The sequence below is a fragment of the Nothoprocta perdicaria genome, unplaced genomic scaffold, assembly GCF_003342845.1.
Source record: "Nothoprocta perdicaria isolate Ctin4 unplaced genomic scaffold, notPer1 scaffold_1, whole genome shotgun sequence".
NCBI classification, from domain to species: domain Eukaryota; kingdom Metazoa; phylum Chordata; class Aves; order Tinamiformes; family Tinamidae; genus Nothoprocta; species Nothoprocta perdicaria.
The window spans coordinates 10,677,701-10,696,712 of record NW_020454093.1 but is presented as its reverse complement, the minus strand read 5'-3'; the positions used below and the strand labels follow the sequence as shown (position 1 = coordinate 10,696,712).

At 34.9% G+C, this 19,012-nt stretch overlaps 1 long non-coding RNA gene across 2 annotated transcripts in view; it reads right to left on the bottom strand.

Annotated features, from left to right (window-relative positions):
* The window catches only part of LOC112945155, a 120,557-nt gene that overhangs the window by 73,146 nt on the left and 28,399 nt on the right, over positions 1 to 19,012 (bottom strand). For both annotated transcript variants that reach the window (XR_003248963.1, XR_003248964.1), the window contains exon 2: positions 14,732 to 14,811. This is a non-coding gene — a long non-coding RNA (uncharacterized LOC112945155). The remainder of the gene's footprint in view (positions 1 to 14,731; positions 14,812 to 19,012) is intronic.

Genomic DNA, 19,012 nt, shown 5'->3' with positions numbered 1-19,012 from the left:
TGAAAGCAGAGAATAAATGTAAAGTGTAGCCTAAGCTCCTCCCAATTTTTCTCCTTCACTACTCATGTAAGGCTTATATCTAATAAGGTGCTCCACCCTATTTGTTCTTATTTCCCTTCATATTGAAAACTGCAGGAGGACAAGACTTCAAAGACCTGAGCTATCYATACCCATTCTGTCCTCAGTGACATTCTAAGACGAGGTCTTAGAAGCTTCCAACAGTAAGTTGGTGAGGTATAATAGGTCTGATACTGATATGCAATTAAAACAGATGTGTAAAGCAATCCAACATTGTAGGAAGGGAAGAAAAAATGTTCATAGTAAGTATAAAGCAGATCCAATACACACATGGTGTATCTAAAATCTCCCCCCTAAGCATGCTGTAGCTCTCATAAATAAGCCTTTGTGTATCCATTCATGTCTAACTATTCACCAGAATTTGTAGCCACTCAGTGCTGACAGGCAGTGGATTTTATCTTTTAAATAGGAACATTCTTAGAACAGCAGGAGTTCTTCTAAAAGAAGATTTGAGATAAAATCAGAGACCATTTAAATTATTTTCAGTATGCTACTACAGTATTTACCAGAAGTRCTTTAAAACATTTGTATAGTCAGGAAGAAGCTGTAACATTTTATCATATACTGCTATCCAAATTGAAGTAATTAAATTGTCAAACATCCATGCCCATCCAATCTTATGATACATTTATCACTAAAAATGATAAAATGATCCAAAACCCATTTAATATACTTATTCTTTCTTAGATTTGTGGACTCACATTCTATCATATGAGACCTTCACAGTCGATAAACAGCAGCGATTTCATTCACAACCATTAAGTAGCTTTATTGTGTTTCCATAAAAAAACTGTATTACATTTTTCTAAACATAGAATAAAAAATATTATTCCAGTCTTGCAATTATTTCGTCCTGTAGTTTTTCCCATAAGGTGATTCATACAGTCAAGGAAGATTTGTATGAGTTTCTGCCCAATCTTACAACATCAATCCTAAACCTCTTCAAACTTTTTATGCCCTTGACAYCAGGGCATAAAGGCAACATGTGAAAACATATTGTTCTACTCCAGCCTTGAGTCCGTGCTCAGGAAATCTGTCAGTATTATGTTATAGTGACATATTCAAGCTCTACTTTTCAAAGAATCTTTAGCCAAGTAGTTACCTCCACGCAAAAATTCAGCATAATCATGACCAATTCAAGGACAGTGCATACACCAACAAAAGCAGCAAATGCATTGTTCACATTGAACTATTCAACTACTTCCACTCACTGAAGCTGACAAATTTATTTATTTTGCAAATCCCCAGTAGATGTGCCCTCATTTGATTCTTAGAAAACTGCTTAAGTCTCTTGAGCTTGTGAAATCTCATTTAGATCAATTAGATGAAGTGGAATCAAAAGAAGTGTTCAGTGGCTAAGACAAGATACATGAAATAAATGTGCCAATAGATTGCACAACAAGAAAATGATAAAATAGGCTATTTCATTCTAGACATTAAATCCTTGCCGCTCACCTGGAACCTCAATTTTGGTCCTTATCTCAGAAGCTGATTAGGAGAATATGATAATTCAGGAAATTAAGTAACACATGCAAACTAGATTCGCAGCAGGCATTTCATCCAATACAGCAACTGGCACAGCTGGTCTCCAAGTGCAAGCAGTGGCACAGCACTAGGTCCCCCACTTCAAAATCACTCCCCAGTATATCAGGCATTTCATACACTCCAGTCTTGAAAGAAAAATATTCTACACAATATATTTTTTTTCACTTGTCTATTCAAGTGTATGACAAATTGCTAAAAAAAGGACGGCTGTTTGCAATAATGCCRTTTTACAAGTTGCTCCTTATTTTTACTGAAAAGTTTTAGGTACAATTTATCCTATTCAAAATGACCTCRAGTTTGGACCTTGAATACTTCAAAGTTGTTCAAACATACAAGTTATRAAACTTGTGAGGATAAACAGCAGGTTAATATAGAAGAATGAATGTATGGATGTTTATATTAAGCTTGAGTTCATGCCAAGAGTGAAGTAGATATCTAGCTCAAAAGACTCTTCATGTAGCTTACAAAAGTGTGTCTTCTCCCAAAAAAMCAACCTTTTTCAAACGTTATTAAACATTCTACAGCTTACACAATACCCTGGCCAATAGCAGAGAATGGAGAATTTGATGAATAATTCTGTAAAGAAATGTTTATCTAAACTTTTCAGTGGTGTATAGATGAAGGTTAAGACAATTTCTACTATGATAAAAATAAAACTAACTAACCCAAGACCTCTGACAGAAGTAAATATATCAACTGGTTGTATCACTTTGCTAATGGCATTAGAATAGCGAATAACTTTACAGGATGATGAAGTTAGATGGAAAGTCTAGTATCTTCTAACAKAGAAGATTTAAACTTCCATATGTGTCCGGTTTTCTCTGAGAGGCTGATCCTCACCTTTCAGAGTGTTACATGAACATTGCACAGATTTTTGTTTTGGATTTTCTCCCCTTAGAATTACAAAGTATTTTAAACTCATCCTATTTGTAGAACGTATATTAGTCATACAGTGTCTGGAATGTCAGCATGTCCCACATATATAAAAGGAACAAAATTCATCATTGGCTTAATTTTCCCTGGCTTCCCAGGCATTGGATTGACTGAATTTACGTACATTATGAACATCTGGTTTGACCTCATTCACTTTAGAAGGTCTTTTTCTCTGACTTGTATTATTTTGTTTAGAAATCTGTCCTGTACTTAGACCAGAGTCAAGAAAGAGTCAGAAAGTCAGAATTTCTTCCCCTAGAAGAGGAAATTAATGAGGTTGGAACTAATCATTCATATTCCTATACTTACACTGGTATGTATATTAATAAATATATATACTATTATATTGTTATTATATATATTTCCAGATATACATATATACCCACTAATAAATGAACTCTCAAAACTTAACTTTTTCGGTTGCTGTTTTCCATTAATTAAAATCACTGTGACAGTACCAGAAAAGATTATTTGTTTACTTGTTTTTCCCAAAATGTGAAGTATGTTTTGGAGTTAAACAGGATTAAACTTGTTATATTTTACTAACTCCGATGTACTAACTTTTACAAGGTGCCACATGCTCTAGGTGTGCCTGCTTGAGCAGGAAGGTTGGACTAGATGATCTCTAGAGGTCCCTTCCAACCTTGAATATTCTGTGAATCTGTGTGAATCTGTGATGAAAAAATTAGGTATCTAGGCACCCTAAACAGGAAATGGGAAGAATTAATATCTTCTGTATGTAAAGAAAAAATAAATAAACTAAGCTGAAAATTTCTTAGAGTTCTTCAGGAAAAAACTGAGTCCTGTGATACTGACCTCCACAGATTCCTCTCCATGGGCACAGTAGAATTGTGAGAAATGAGAGCAAAAATCATAAATCCCAATCTGCTCTTGAAGATGAGATGAAGATGAAGATGATTCTGTGATGAGTTGCAGTCTGTTTCTGAAAGCCAGGAGTGAATGGACCTCACTCTTCTCCTCCATAACTCTGCAGGAACTGTGCCATAACTTTTCCTTACAAACATAAAATAGTTGGAGAAACATCTAGATCTTGGAAGCTATGTGGTCGCATGGGCTGAACTGCTCAGACTAGGGCAATTGCAAAAAGATGTAGAAAAAAACTCCCAGGAGAATATTAAAATGTAAAAAGAGAAGCAACCAGTGAAATTGGGCATCCACAGGCTTTAACCAGAGCAACAAGAGAGTATTTTGAGTACTTAGTTTGGATGCTGGAACTCTTCAGTTGTTATCTTTAGTAAGACATAACTCTGAAGAATACTGGAGTACAGCACCTGTAACTTGCTCTGAGGTGTTTCTCCAGAGATAGCGTGTCACCGTGGTCTTCTCTTGACCACARTTGCAGTGGAAAACAACATTCACTTAACTTTTAAAGCTGGGTTTGGGGGTATTCTAGACACTATCCATGTTTCAAAATCTGGTCTTGGATTAACTGATGCTAAACATGTGGCAGAGAAAGATTTTTTTCACTGTTACTACATAAAAATACATAGAATTTAAGGAAAACCTAAGATTTCCCAGGAATAGGACCGTACAAAGAGCAGTTGTTAATGGCAGGTGAAGCTTGCAGACTTGGTACCATTGAGGCAGGACCATCTCCCTCGAGAAGAGATCTAAGAGATCTAGACATCTATGAAAAGAGGATTCCTGTGTGTTTGAGTAATGGTTGCATGAAAGTTAAAATTGAAGACATATTGCTAGCCTTAATAATAATACTTAGCTATATTCTTCATAACACATCTTTAAATAAAATCCTACTGAACCAGCCTAGAATCATGCACTGAAATTATATAAATGGGCTTAATTTATATTCTTTTCCTGCATTTCCTATGTGAGGATTCAGATTATCTGGAATTAATTTTTAGTGATCGCTATAATTACACCAAAAATTAAGAAGGTGGTGTATGAACAGCATCTTGTCTTTGACGAAAATATCTCCATCACCACGTGAGGTGGTGTATGAATGAACAGCATCTTTGTCTTTAACAAAGATATCTCCATCACCATGTGTGGGTGCCATCAGAAAAAGTACATGACTTCATTTCACTCCTACCTTGCCTTAATAAAGTAAGCAATAAACATTAAAATAAGTTATCTGTGTTATTATCTATTTTAAAATAAGTTATCTGTGTTATTATACAATGTTGAAACTGTACACCCACATGACTTATAACATTGGTCAAAATATTAGATGATATTATAGGTTTTGCCCTATAATATCATCTACCCAGAAAATGTCGATCACATAGCCAGGACTGCAGTATTAGCTCTGTGCTGATATTGATGCAAAAGATTTTTGTATTTAGAGACAGAAACTTGCCAGAAGATCTGCTAACCCTGAGAAACACAGCTCAGGGGCTACTGATTCAGAATCCACAGGACATTTCTTGTGGGGAGATTTGGAATGGCTTGTGAACAGGGTTTTTTTTTTTGTAATTTTTTGTAATTTTTTGTTCATTTTGAGGAGGAAAGTAAAAATTCTTTTTGTGTATGAAAAATATACATCATATTAGAACTGCAAAAATATCTYATGAAAAGTGGCTGCTTTCACTTTGAGACACTGCATCATTATCAAAATACATATCTTGTTAAAATGAGTTTTTGTAATGATTCTGAAATTTAAAAAAAAAGTAACAACAACAAAAAAAATTAAATCATCAGCATATAACATCACAAAAAAAGGAATTAGTCTTTGTGGATCCAAATAGTATCAGGAAATTTTAAATTGTGATTTTTTATTAAAATATATAGCCCAAACTATCATGGCTTTTAATGCTTTCTGTTGTACAGTGTAGAGCTGAAGACGGCTGTTAGCTCAAAGAACTGAACTGATGGGTTCATTTCTACTACTGAGTTCATTTCTTAAAGAAATGAACTAATCAATTACGTATAATTTCCGGAGGTACCAACCTCCCACCTCCTCCATTACTATTGGAGGAACAGCTGGGATTAGGACTACCCAAAGTGATTAGACTGCCCAAAGTTACTGTGCACAGAGGTAATTATCCTCCCTGGACACTCAAAATGTATCTCTGCTCTGCTCCCTCCACTGCCATATGGAATTAGCTGAACTCCCCACACAGGAAGTTGTCAGGGCACAATAAAGCATCTTGCTAACCTTATAGCCCACATAACCCACTCTTAGCAGGTTCATCCTTAGCAGGTRTCTGGCGGTCATGCTCCAGACTTCTATAGACATAATCTACACATAAACCATAGGCTTCAAATCTATTTATGACATAATGAATCAAAGAAATCAWCTCAAGAAGCGCAGGCTTAGTTACATTTTATCTAAGGTAGGTAAGTTGGAGAAGCTTAGAGAGACCCAAAGAGAGAAGAATCATGAAAACAACAGGAGCCATGAAGGGAGAGCATGTGAAAAAGAAGTTTTTTAACTATGCAAAAAAAAGATTCTCTTTAGAATGGAAAGAATGGATACTATTACATAATAAAGTAGACTATTTTTCTTTAAAYAGATTTCTAGTGTGGGCTTTTAAAAATGCCTGTTCTTGAGGCATCGTACCTGTCCTGTATTATGTTTTAATTCACCAGTACCTTTGAAAAGGTAAAAAGACTTTGTCACTTCAGTTAGACCTCCAATAGTGTAGTAATTAGTGTGATTTTCTTATGTGTGTTATTGTTCAGGTAGTTGGTACATTGGGGGATTCTGTAGAGGAAAAATAATTTGCATGARTCAACTGTTAATATAAAGAACAAAGATAGTAAAACTATTTTTTTCTTCTAAATTGATGAAAAAAAAAGAGATATATTTAACTTTTTAATCAGGCAATAGCAGGACAAGCAGCATYAAGGCAAGCAGTTTTACTCCATCTCATTTGACAGCTTCAGCATTCGGAAGCCGTGTATTTAGATAATGGGGCATGTCAGCAGCCGTGGCCAAGCCTAGCTCGCTGCAGCTTCGCACGGACGTAACCGTGTCACCAAGGTATGCTCTCATTATGCTAATCACTGCGCCTTGGCACGCGCTCAGAGAAGTCGCTCTGCATTCACCGGCAGCAAGAAAAGCATCAGAACAGCGTGCTGCTACTTGCCTACTTCCTTAATAGCCCACTAGCTCCTGTCAAAGGCTGAGGGTCCTGTTCCCATGCAGTTTGTCTAATCTTATGAGTTCTACAATTATTTTGTCATTGTGATGGCTGAAGGGTGGTCCGCAAAGAGCCTGGTGTTTTTCTAATTGTGGGTGGTATCTGGTAGCTGTTGGAGTGCTGGCAGAAGATATTTTAATTTTTACACTTCCTAACAAACAGGAATACAACATTTAAGGAGGTAAAAAAAAAAGAAAAACAGCAATAAAATAGCTTATAAGCTACAATATCTGAAAGCAGATGAAATTGTTTGTCTGCTGCACAGCTCAGAGAAGTATACTTATATATATACGTAAGTCTACTAAATACCACTTAGTGAAATATCCTGGGTCACCTCTTTCAAATTTATGAACCGTCTAAAACAACAAAAAATGTTGTGTATGTTATTAAAGAGGAAATTACATCTTTATCAGAATTGTCCAACTTGATATCTGTAGGAAGCATCAATGGACATTATATTTTTCAGATAAAATAATTTTTTTAAGAAAAAAAGGGTAATCATTTTTCAATATCTCAGTAGCTGATTTTCCATCATGAGACACTGCTAAAGTCTGATACATAGAGTGCTGAATACCAACTCTACAAAATAAATCTCCTTTCAAGGGCTTTCAATAACTAATTTCTATACAGACATATTAAATCAAAACATTTTATATAATTTCCAGAACAGCCAGTATTTTACCCTGTCCTTCTGTAGCAGAGTATAAATCTGGAATTTTTGTGAAACAGTAATATCCTATTTTAATACAAAGTTTATAGCAAATGGGAAATGTGTAGCTAATCAGGCATTCCACAAGAAGTCTTCCACAGAATTAAGGATAAAGAATGGAGAAAGGAAAGGCAAAGAAGCAAAAGCTTTTTTTCACACATTTTGTGATTTTGTGAGGTTAGAAAAWAAAGTGGGAGAATAGGGAGGGGGAAGAGAAACAAAGTCTTTACTTGCAATTTTGAAAATATTTTGTCATGAACTGTCCAGGTGTCAACCTCATCATTTTGACCCTTTCTTTCAAATAGAAAAAAAGTCAAATTCTGTCACTGAATAAGCTCCCCCTTCCCTGAAATACAAATTATTTGTGAAAGTTGTTGGTCTTTCTCCTTCCTGTGGCAAAGCAGATTTTTTTTTTTTTTTTTTTCACTGTAGGGCCCCATCCAGTTCCACTMGATGTTAGTGGGATTTCTTTTCCCCACCTAGACCACAGAAGCCACAAGAAGCAGCCCTTTGGGCCTCCTAAAATAGACTAAATGAAAAAGATAATCTCAACTCTTCTGTATCTAGATGCTTTTTTTCCTTTAACTTTTGCAATRGTATGAAAACATTTAGATAAATGTAGCTATATTTATCTCTAAAACCAAAGGTTTGATTATTTATCTGTAAAATAATTCACTTGTGCCCCAAATGAGGATTCTGTTCTTTTTTCTATATAGAGTACTCAGTTATTAAGATAAATACTAAGAACATAGTAGAAAAAAAAATATGTTAATCCTCTACTTATTCATCTGTATAAGAGATTTAAGTGGAAATTTAATATGGATATTGCTAGATTCTGAACTGGAGCCAAACTAATTCTATAAAAGTGTTCTATCTACATATTAACTACTGGAAACATGCAGAGATTCAATCCTATTTACTTTACCCTCGAGCATCTGATGGGATTCTGTTGCTCTTTTTTCACAGTTTTTCAAAAATATAAAACAGGGCACAGCATTTTTAGCAATTTTTCTATCTAGTCAAATATCAGAGGTACTTCTGTATTACAGATTTTCACTGTACCTTATTTGTTAGCTTTTAATTTCTTTAGTTTTATTTTATTTAATTTTTATTTTCAATGATGATGTGAYCTCTAGTGAAATTAACTATTGTTTAATATTTGAGTGTTTCTGATAATTTCATATTAACCAGGGATAGAAAATGGTGTCTTTTTACCCAGCATGGCATCAAACAAGGAAAAAAAAGTAGATATAGCAACAGATATAACAGGTTTAATTAGGCCAGAAATAGTATTCTAGTTCAGAAAAATATAATCTCCATCAAAAAGGAAAGTAAAGATTTTCTCTGTCATATTTTGCATGACCTGGTAAGAGCTACAATAAGGTAAGCATTGTGTTACATAAAGGTGTCTATAGCGTTAATGCTTCACTCAAACTWTGCCATTTTTGTGGACCTATCACAAGGGAACAAACAAAAAGCACAAGTTGCAAACACCTTCACCATTGGTCCGATCTGAACCTGCCAATCTGGCTTAGGCTTGTACCTTGGAACAAAAAAAATCATAATAAATGTCTTGTTTGTGGATGGAACAAAACATTTTATAAATCAAAAAAAAAAAAAAAAGTTGAATAAAAATAAAAATAAAAATAAAAATAAAAATAAAAATAAAAATAAAAATAAAAAGGCAGACCAAGATAAAGGGTAGATTTAATAAAACCGTAGATTTAAAGATGGGTCTCCATCAGGCGGATTCACTGAGCAAGGGAAGCAAAAACAAGACACATAGACACATACAGCAAAAGCTGCCAGTGCCAGACTGAGGGCTCCTCAGCGACAGGAGCAGGCACTCAAATCTACCCTTTTAGTTGGTCCAATTTCTCATGAAATCCATGACTGAACACCTCCCAGAGCACACGACTTTGTTATCAAATATGTGGGCTCCCACAGGAATTTCCCTTTGGCATTTCAACATAGCCAAGGAAATTTTCAAAAATACTTGGAAATCTCCCTGGCATCTCCCTGCACTGTCCTTGTTTTCTCCATCTGATTGGAACAGTCTTAGACAGACTTAGACAGGTGACTTCAAGCAGCAAAGTCCTTAAGAGAGCTGAGATGTCCCTGTCATTCAGATCATGTCAGGTCCTGCATCCTCCTCAGGGGTTAAAACTAGCTCTGAGGAGGGAGGTCTATCCATAATAATGCAGTAGTTATAGTGAAGACTCAGAGTAAATGTGCTCCACCGGGCATCCACGGGTGTTTTCATGTACTGTAAGCGTGAGCTCACCAGAGCTGTACTGCAGAAACCTGAGTATTGTGGCACAGAAGCCAAAACAGCAGAAATTTTAAGCCCATTCAACATCAATAATAAGCCATTTCTGCTGTTTAAATGTCTGTCTAATGCACATAGAGCACTGAGAAATAGATGCATTATGTTCTTCTCCTTTGAGACAGACTATTTTTCATACCTMCTATATAATAAAATATTATATTTGTTATAAATAAAACATAATATTACTGTAAATATGTGTTTGTGGGTAAGTAACTAATAAAAATATTAGTTACTATATAATGTTATAAATATAATATAATATAACCATAATATAACCTTTTTTGGCAAAGGCACAACACAAAACAATTTTCATTTTATTTTTTGAAATTATTAGTTACCAATAGAATAGCTTCCATCATAACAATTACTACAACAAATAAGCACAACATTAAATATCAAATAAGAATATTTTTCCAGTACAGCTTTGTATATAGTAACTGTTGATAACCTGTATCTTGTTATCACTCAAGTAAAACTTCAGATGACAAATGCTCCATATTATCCCAGCTTTTAGAACATTTTTTATTTATATATATACTTCATCAGATGGCTACCTACACAGTTTGTGAAGAGATTTAATATCGAAATCTCATAATGCACAGAAAGAGCAGAGAAAGAGCACAGAGAAAATGTTTGTGTGCCTCACAAAACTCATTTTAACTGGATCCACAGTGGAYAGCTGTACTTGGACTGACGGTTTTGTCTTAAGTGGTTGTCTTTGTGTTATTAAACATATGCATTTCTTCATACTAAAGCTTCAAAAGTAGAAGTGCTGAGAAGGAACCTGGAGGGATGCCCAAGGCTGCGTATTCCAGCAGAGCCGGAGCAGAGAACCCAGGCACCTCTAGGAACGTGCTCTGACTACTTGTTGTCCTACCTACCACTTTCATACGAGCAAGGTAAGAAGAGTGAGGACAAGAGTGTGGATTAAAGGGGTCCTGATTAAAGGGGACCAAGCATGATTTTATTATGCTGAGTTCTTTTCCCCGTGTATTCCCTTTTAATTTTACTTATCTTAGTGGAAAAAATTACCTTCACAAAGCCATGCATGCACTTGTGCTTTTTATTTCTACTCCAATATCTATCTTTTAGAAAAAGTTATTTATTTGATCATCTTCCACATCAACACCCGAGAGGATCAACCCCCACCACTGCCTAAACTAACCAATGACAGTGTAGGAACTTCTGTTAGATCTGTTGAGTGCATRATCTATAAGCTTTTTTTGTTATGATTTAATAGAAATTCTCTTTTGTATATAGCCACTCAGCTAAAGTGATATAATTTAGTTAAAGTCAAATAATTCATCATATGTCTGCATCCTGGGCAAGCTGGACAAATATTTTTTCTGGATATGTGACAAGATGCAGTTTCCTTGCAGGAAAAAATATCCACAGTACTTTTGCTGGACTAATGTCTTCCTTTCCGAGCAGTGTCTAGAGCATCTAATGCATGCAAGTCTTTCCCCCCACTTCTCAAGTACAAAGCATCATTATTCCTGGTGGCATTCACTAGGCTAATCTCAGCAGCTTTCTTTAGAAGTCAACTGTGATTGACATGAAATTAATTGCAGGTGTAATTAAATACATTTTGCCTATAGGTTTCAGACAGACTATTACATAAAATAGGTATCTATTTTACTATGCGTCTCCTGAAAAAATTGCTATGAACATTTCTGGGYAGCGAAACATTTTACTTTACACTCCTGGAAAACACAACAGCATTTGGAAAAGAAATGGAAAAAGAAAAAGGGAAAATTGAGACTATTCTATCTGATTCTGCAGATTTCAGATTTCTCTCAGTAACTACAATACTTTCAATACTTCCAGTTCATATTCTGGTTTCCCTATCTTGGGTGTATGAATCATAACATATGCTATAAACTGAACCTAATAAAAAACAGTTTTAAAGAGATATTTCCTTCACCAAATTCAGGCAGGGCTATGGCAGTGGTTCAGTCCAACTGAATATAATTAAACTGAAAGCAATTTTTAGCAAACTCAGCTCCATGTTGTCTCTGCTCGATGCTTGTCACACTTCCATAATAATATATCTCTCATCAGGCCAGATGCAAATAAAGTTTTTCTACTAATTTTCTGCTATTATTAAAGGGTCTTGTATCCAGAGTAAAGAATTTGAAAGGGTCCACTGATGGCTCATATTGGATAACTGATCAACTATAATTAGCTATAAGTCTCAGGCTCTGTTTTCTGTTCGATTACTACTCACTCCCGAAAAAAGAATTATATGTAATTTTTTGTTTCCCTGTTTTTAAACTCCAAAAGAGGGCACATCAGATAACTGAATTTCATCATATTTTAATACACAAATATTCCCATTTGGAAATATTTGAGCAAGTTCATCTTTTGTACTCATACATGACACTAAATTGAATGCATAATTTAGTACTTATTTTCAGAACAAATAGCCTGGAAAAACTGCATGCACAATTGATAGTAATTTGAGTGTGCAACCTAAGGTTGGAGCTTATTAACATATTCATTCTATCTAAACTCCATGTGCAAATTCAAACCATGCTCTTTGAAACAAAGATTGTACCAGGCAGCAGGACATCAGCAGCAATCATATCAAGCCCAACAGTAGCTGTAGTATCTAATGCTGGAACAGGAAATGGGGCAAACATCCTGTGTCCTATAAAGTCTTCAGTAAAATCCAGAAAAGAAAGAAACAATATGGATAAAATCCCAGAAAATAAGAAACAATATGGACATCAGATCARTTCACAGTAAAATTAAGATTGATATTCAGGGAGATGTCACACCACAGTGCAAAGACAATTACTTAAATCTACAATGCAACGAAATCAAAAGGATTTGAAAATATTTTATGGTAAAAGAACTATAAAGATATCATTATCATTATATATAGTAAATTGTTTCATATTTCTACAAAGAAAAAGCTATCCATCTATAGTGTTCAAATAATGAACAACCATTATTTRTTGGCCCCGGTGGCCACAACTTACTGTAGTTTTAAATGAAGTAAATAAAATTGTCCACTGGTGAGGTACTTTTGGAGGTATCTAAAGGCACCGAAGTACCTGTAGGCTGTTCACTTCTTATCTTTATGACTTATTAAGTGSAAATTTATACTTATAATGCACACAATTCCTACTGTAAATTCAGGCGACTTTTGATATCCAACTTTATAGCATTCATGAGAACAAACACATAGGTGTTCTTCAGGAATATAGGTGAAATAAGAGATAAATTATCATCCAGAAACAAGAATCATAGCTATTTTCTATCTTCTAAAATAAATCAGAATATAGAGAAATAAAACATGGAGAGCCTGATGTGAGATAAGTACACATACATAGAACTGAGACAAGACCTCTTATATCATCTTATATAACAGAAATCCTTAGATGGACACCTATCTTGTATGAGGGGAATGAAATCATACATTTTTTCTTAATTAATATTTCTAAAACAAAGAAGGCTTAGCAATGGAATATGCATCTGAAGAAACAGTATAGAAATATTTATGAAATGTTCATACCAACACAAAAACATATACAATGTGTATATCTGTGCAATATACAAAAACCTTAAACAAATAACTGACAAATCAAGGAACCTGCTAAAAGTATAAATTCACTACGAACCAAGGTTATGTATTTAATAGTACAGTTTTGCAGAGTATGTCTTTCAGCGTTGATGCATTACATAAGAGGATTTGACAAGGTTACAATTTGTGTTACTAATGGAAATTCTTTTCAAGAATTAACCTTTAGGCTATAAAGACTGACAGATATTCAAATATTCTCAAATGAGTATTTGAATTGAAAATTTCTATTCATTTTTGCTCCCCAACAGAACTTCCATCCTGCCTTGCAGTGTGTCATACACACAATTGAATTCTTAACAGCTGCCATTCAAGGGAGCTGTGGAGGACCATTTGAAAGTAATATTTTGCTCTGTGTGACATCTCATTTTTTTCTCCTCAGAAATCATAATTTTTTTACACACCTAGTAGTCTTCCTAACAGGAAACCAGCTCTGCCTGTCATTTTGATTGGGGAGGAACCTTGTTTTCCAGGTCAGCGGCTTGAATCCTGGAGACAAGATATTCATGAGGGACCTGTGTGGGGAATTTACATCTCAGAGCAGAGTTTTCCTCTCCATTTGTCAGCGTGCCAGGTCAGTGAGCTGCTCTCTTGTCAGAGGGAAGATAATGGCTGCTGCATTGCCTCCCGCTTATTACACACTCAGTGCATCTGACCTTCATGTGAGACCCCCAAAGCATTCGGGTTTGGGGCTTTCCTCATAGCCTACCTCAAGTCCCCTTTGAAATGAACCTACCATCTGAAATGTGACTTTGGGTAACGTTTTCTTTTGCCTCCAAGTACTACATTTTAACATTCCAGTCCTATTGCTATACATCCCTTTATTTCTTAAAAAATAGGACACTTTATTGTTATTTCAGAGGGGAAAACAGTATGGCCTGAGACAAAACTGTAATTATTAATCTTTGTTAAGACTTRCAGCATCCTATATATTGTATAAACCATATTATCTGTAGCAATATCTGTTTTTCTTAACTTTTCTACAYTTAACAGAGGAAAAATTGCATATTTCTGAGTTCCTGAATTTAGAAAACAAATGAAAATTTCTTACTGTAAATTTGTTCCTTATAATCTGTTCTGCTATAATATGCTAWTTTTTTTATGCTAAATATACAGAAAAGTCAATGGCTACAAGTGTGAATACTAAGCTTTGATTTTTTAAGACATGATCTGACACATTCAAATCAATCACAGGATTGTTATTTTATCACTTAGCTTTGGATTTTGCCCTTTCTTTATAAAGATTAGAAGGATATGTCATGTGAATGGACATTAACATTTTGGGAGATTGTATCATATATTTTAGTATATATCATGGTGAATATTGTCCGGGGCAGATGAAAAGACAGGCAGATGATCATACTGTTCTGGTGTGAGGATCCCTCACTATCCTGCCCTTCTGCACAAGAAAAAAAAGGCATACATACATGCTTGTGTTCAAAATCCTACAACGGGGACTTTCCAGTCGTATCTGCCTCATCTATGATCTGAGGTGAGGGTTCCATATCTAAAAAAAAAAWGAACAATATTTGATTTTGCAAAACTTTGAGAAAAAAATATAAAATGCAATCCCATCTTTAGTTCATAAGTGAGTACCAAGATATATAAACACTCCACTGGAGAAGAAAAATATCCTAATTAAAGCTGAATTGCTTTATAGTACTTCTACTTACAGTATGGTGCTCTATTTACTAAAACAATGAATACTTACTGAATATTACAGAAATCAGATAGGATTTATAACACAACAATAGATGGAAGAGTCTGAAGAGTTCCCCATATTTATATTTTCACAGAATATAGGAGTATCTAATACACAAGAAAAAAATGCTACTGGAGAGAAATACAAATGTATCTGAAAAACACAAACACAATAAAACTTCAACAAGTATAGTGTGTTTGTAAATCAGTATAACCATAAGGTTGCTGTTTTGCATTTTAGAAGATCATCAGTTCAGTGCTTTATTTTCTTGCAATTATTTGAAAATAATCTGGATAACTTTACAATCAAGGTATTTCCTCTTGGCTCCCTGGTATACACCAGGCTGCCTGAGGAGATGATCGACATCCTAAGGTGTCCACAGCATAATCAGTCTGAAGAGCCTCCAGTATTAAAATTCTAACTAATGATAATCAAAAAGAAACAAAAACAATAACAAGGTTGTTTAAAGAAAAAAAAAACAGATGAAATGCTACATCTTATTTAATGGAGCAGGTAGATAATTTGTCYATACGCTGCTAATATGCACTCCTGAGGTACCCGTCTTTTACATCAGGTGGTTTCTACTGCAGAAATGACCAAAGTGTACATAGGGGAGACTCTTGTCAGCACAAACTCCTCTTGTGCAGATGCAGAAATTTTCACATAGCAGAGTGTTTTATACACAGTTGAGGCAATTATGAGATGGTTTTTATGTAGTCTTTAACAACAAAGATGTAAGACAATAGGTCAGCTGGTTTAAAGGAACTAGGCAGGGCAATAGTTTGGCAACACTTGTAATAGCGATTCCTATCGCTACCCACCCAGCAACCACTTTGAGACACTTGATTCACAAATGCCCTATGCCAATAGCCCAAGATTTAAAGATTTTTTAAAAATATCAGCTAGACGACACAGAGGAAGATACAAGAGAGATCTGCATGGTAAATTCTGTGTTTCAATAAAATATTGTTCTGATGGCAGGGAATGAGCACAGTTAGGTGTGAGAACTTCTGTTCTTCTAACAGTAGAACTCAGCGTGGCTTTGTTATGTTATTGCTGGGAGTGAGTAAACATGTAAATTTGTTGTGACTTGTAAGAAAACATTGCTAGCTTTGCAATTGCCCAGAATTTGCATTTGCAATTTGCAATTTTATTGCCCAGAAAACTTTGGACTAGTTTTCTCAGACTCTCAGAGATAAGATATTCCAGTCTGCAGACTCTCAGACCAACCTGGAATATACCACTGACGTGCAGTGCAATTTTTATGAAATTGTTTTTTACAGCAACAGACGTTCAACAAAGCAACCTCCTTCAACAAAGGAKGTTGAAATGCGATTATCCTCTTAGCAGTGATAAGAGAAAGAAGGTATTCCTAAAGGTCTGATGAGACCGTTTCATGTCTAATGAATTCAGGAAGGTATGCTAAKCTAGTTTCATTGCAGGGAGCATAGAGCATATACCTTATTTTTTCCTGTTTCTCTGAACTTTTCAGGACTTTTAAGAAGTGCTGAAGTGAAACAGGGTTCCTTTATGCCACAGATATAGGCTCACACAGCATGTAAAAGCCTCTAAAACATGATATCTTACTGAATAAGACATCAGACTCTGATCCAGATGCACCTACAGAAGCCACACATTCCCATTTCTACCTAAATTAAAAAGACTCCTCCTAAATAAAAAAAAAGACCAATCGTCTTATCTCAGAATTCCTTGCGATCTCTATCTCTTACAATCTAACATAGAGTGATTATATAGTAGTATACCACCAGACTGACATGATTTTTTTATTATTCTCAGATTTTACAGAATCTTCTCTCATTTTAAATGATCATCATSAAAAAAAAATGATGTTGTGAACAAAAGTCTTTTTCCTCTTTCCTTGTCATTGAAAGAAAACAACAACAACTTCTCTATATCTTTCTCAAGTGGCTTTTCCAGTTCTGCAGGAAAATAAACATATTAATAATTCGCAATACATAAGATTAGCCCACTCAAGGCCAACAACCTGATAGGTAAGTGACAATTCTTGAGAACAAGTTCTTCACATTACAAAGAAAAAACAAATGTGCATAAATAAAAAGTGACTAGTAAAATAAAAGCCATTACATTATTATTATATGTTTGTTCTGTCCTTATATATGTATTTTGTGTCACAGGTTCATAGCATCACAGTTTGACAAAAAAAAAATCTTGTCTATATATGTAAAAACAGACAGTTTTCAGGGAGGTTTTCTAACCATGTGTGAAAGCAGTGAATTTGTCGGCAATTTTAATATTCAGCTTAATACATGAAATAATGGGAACCTATCTACTGTTTGAATAAGACCACAAGTGAGGATGTACTATCCCAACTTTCTGTTCAAGGGTCACAATTACTGAACATCTGTCCAACTGGGAACTCGATGCTGCGACAGTTGACCTTCAGAAATATATTTTCTTTTCCTGTTATTAACAATTAGGTGTTACTTACTGTGCCAATAGGCATCTTCACATTTCCTTAGCACATAGCACTTTGCGTTTAAAGTGTAAATATTTTGCTGCAGAGTCAGCAAAGCCTAAYGCCTACCATGCCTTAGGTAAATGCATGGGAAAGAGCAGATGGAACATGCTCCTTACTGCTGCTTGAGTAGGAATGACTTACACATGAGAAATTGCTTCTTTGGAAAAACTAAAAGTTAGTGGGYTTATGAAATCTATTTCTCAAAAGAGAATTATGGCAGTGAAGAATCCAAATCATTTTTAGGAAGTGAGTCTGTGATTCAGGGATTTGATTTTTCTTTCAAGTTAATATTATACCCCAGAGAGAAGAAGATGTTTTCTAACAAGCTGTACACTTAGAAATCTCAACAGAAGACACATTAGGCTGGGAGAGCTTGTGGTGGGAGAGAAAAGAAGAGGAAAAACTCTGAAAATTATAAGGCAGGTTGCAGGAAAAGCCAAGAATACTCACCACACCCCATCTCCCCCNAAAAAAAAAACCCCACAAGTGAAAATTCATTAACAGATCTCCTAAATGTAAAAAATGTAAAAAAATGATTACATCTCTATGCTATTTTTCCTGAAGAAAAGAACTAAAATATTCTCCTGTTTTGCTAAGCCAAATATACCAAAAAGGGGTGCGGCAGACAGGATTTGAGATTACAGCAGTTAGTTCATTTCAGTTTATAGAACTTGAAGAAAATACTCATTCATGTTTTTGTGGTTGTCAGTGAGACAACATAGCTTGATTATTCCTTAGCTGTAGGGAAAATACAGGCTTTCCTCACCTTCCTTTTTCAGCAAAGAAAACTTTTAGGACACTGACTAATCCTAAAATATTTAAACTGTAGAGGGACAGAATAGATGTGGGGAAACCATTACTAGATATTTTAGCAGAAGAGAGAAAATCCTATAGTTACTCTTTAAAGAAGAACACTAAGAAAGTAGTTCTCAGAGGCACCGATATCACTTTCTGAGAGGTTCATCCAATTTTGTAATATATATTGCAGATGTTTCTTGCATGGTAGGTGCTCATGCTACAAAAATGCAAGTACAAATCAATATACATGGTCAAAGGTTGTACTAATATAGCATGGAGATGGAGAGCATTTAGCACAGGGGCAAAAATCTGTCCTAGCAGACACTGTATTAAATTTTACCTTAGAAGCTGTAACTATGTATATTACGTGTGTAACCAAGTTCATAATATTTATTTTAGTTCCCACACAAAACATCTGAATTAGAAAACACACAAAAAAACAAAGAGGTTGAAGTGGAGAGGAGGGATTTTATAGGATCTCAAAAGAAATAAGAAACTTAGTTATTCCACAAAATGTTCCCGGATACTGAGAAGAAAAATGTATAAAAATGCATCAAATGACTGATATCTGTCAACTTTAGAGATAATTTTATTTATAATATTATTATTCAGGACAGGTGAAGCTGATCTTAGCTATCTGAATTTCAATCAAGTATATGACAGAGTCTTACAGAAGAAATAATTAGCTAAGGAGCATTAAATGTAAAT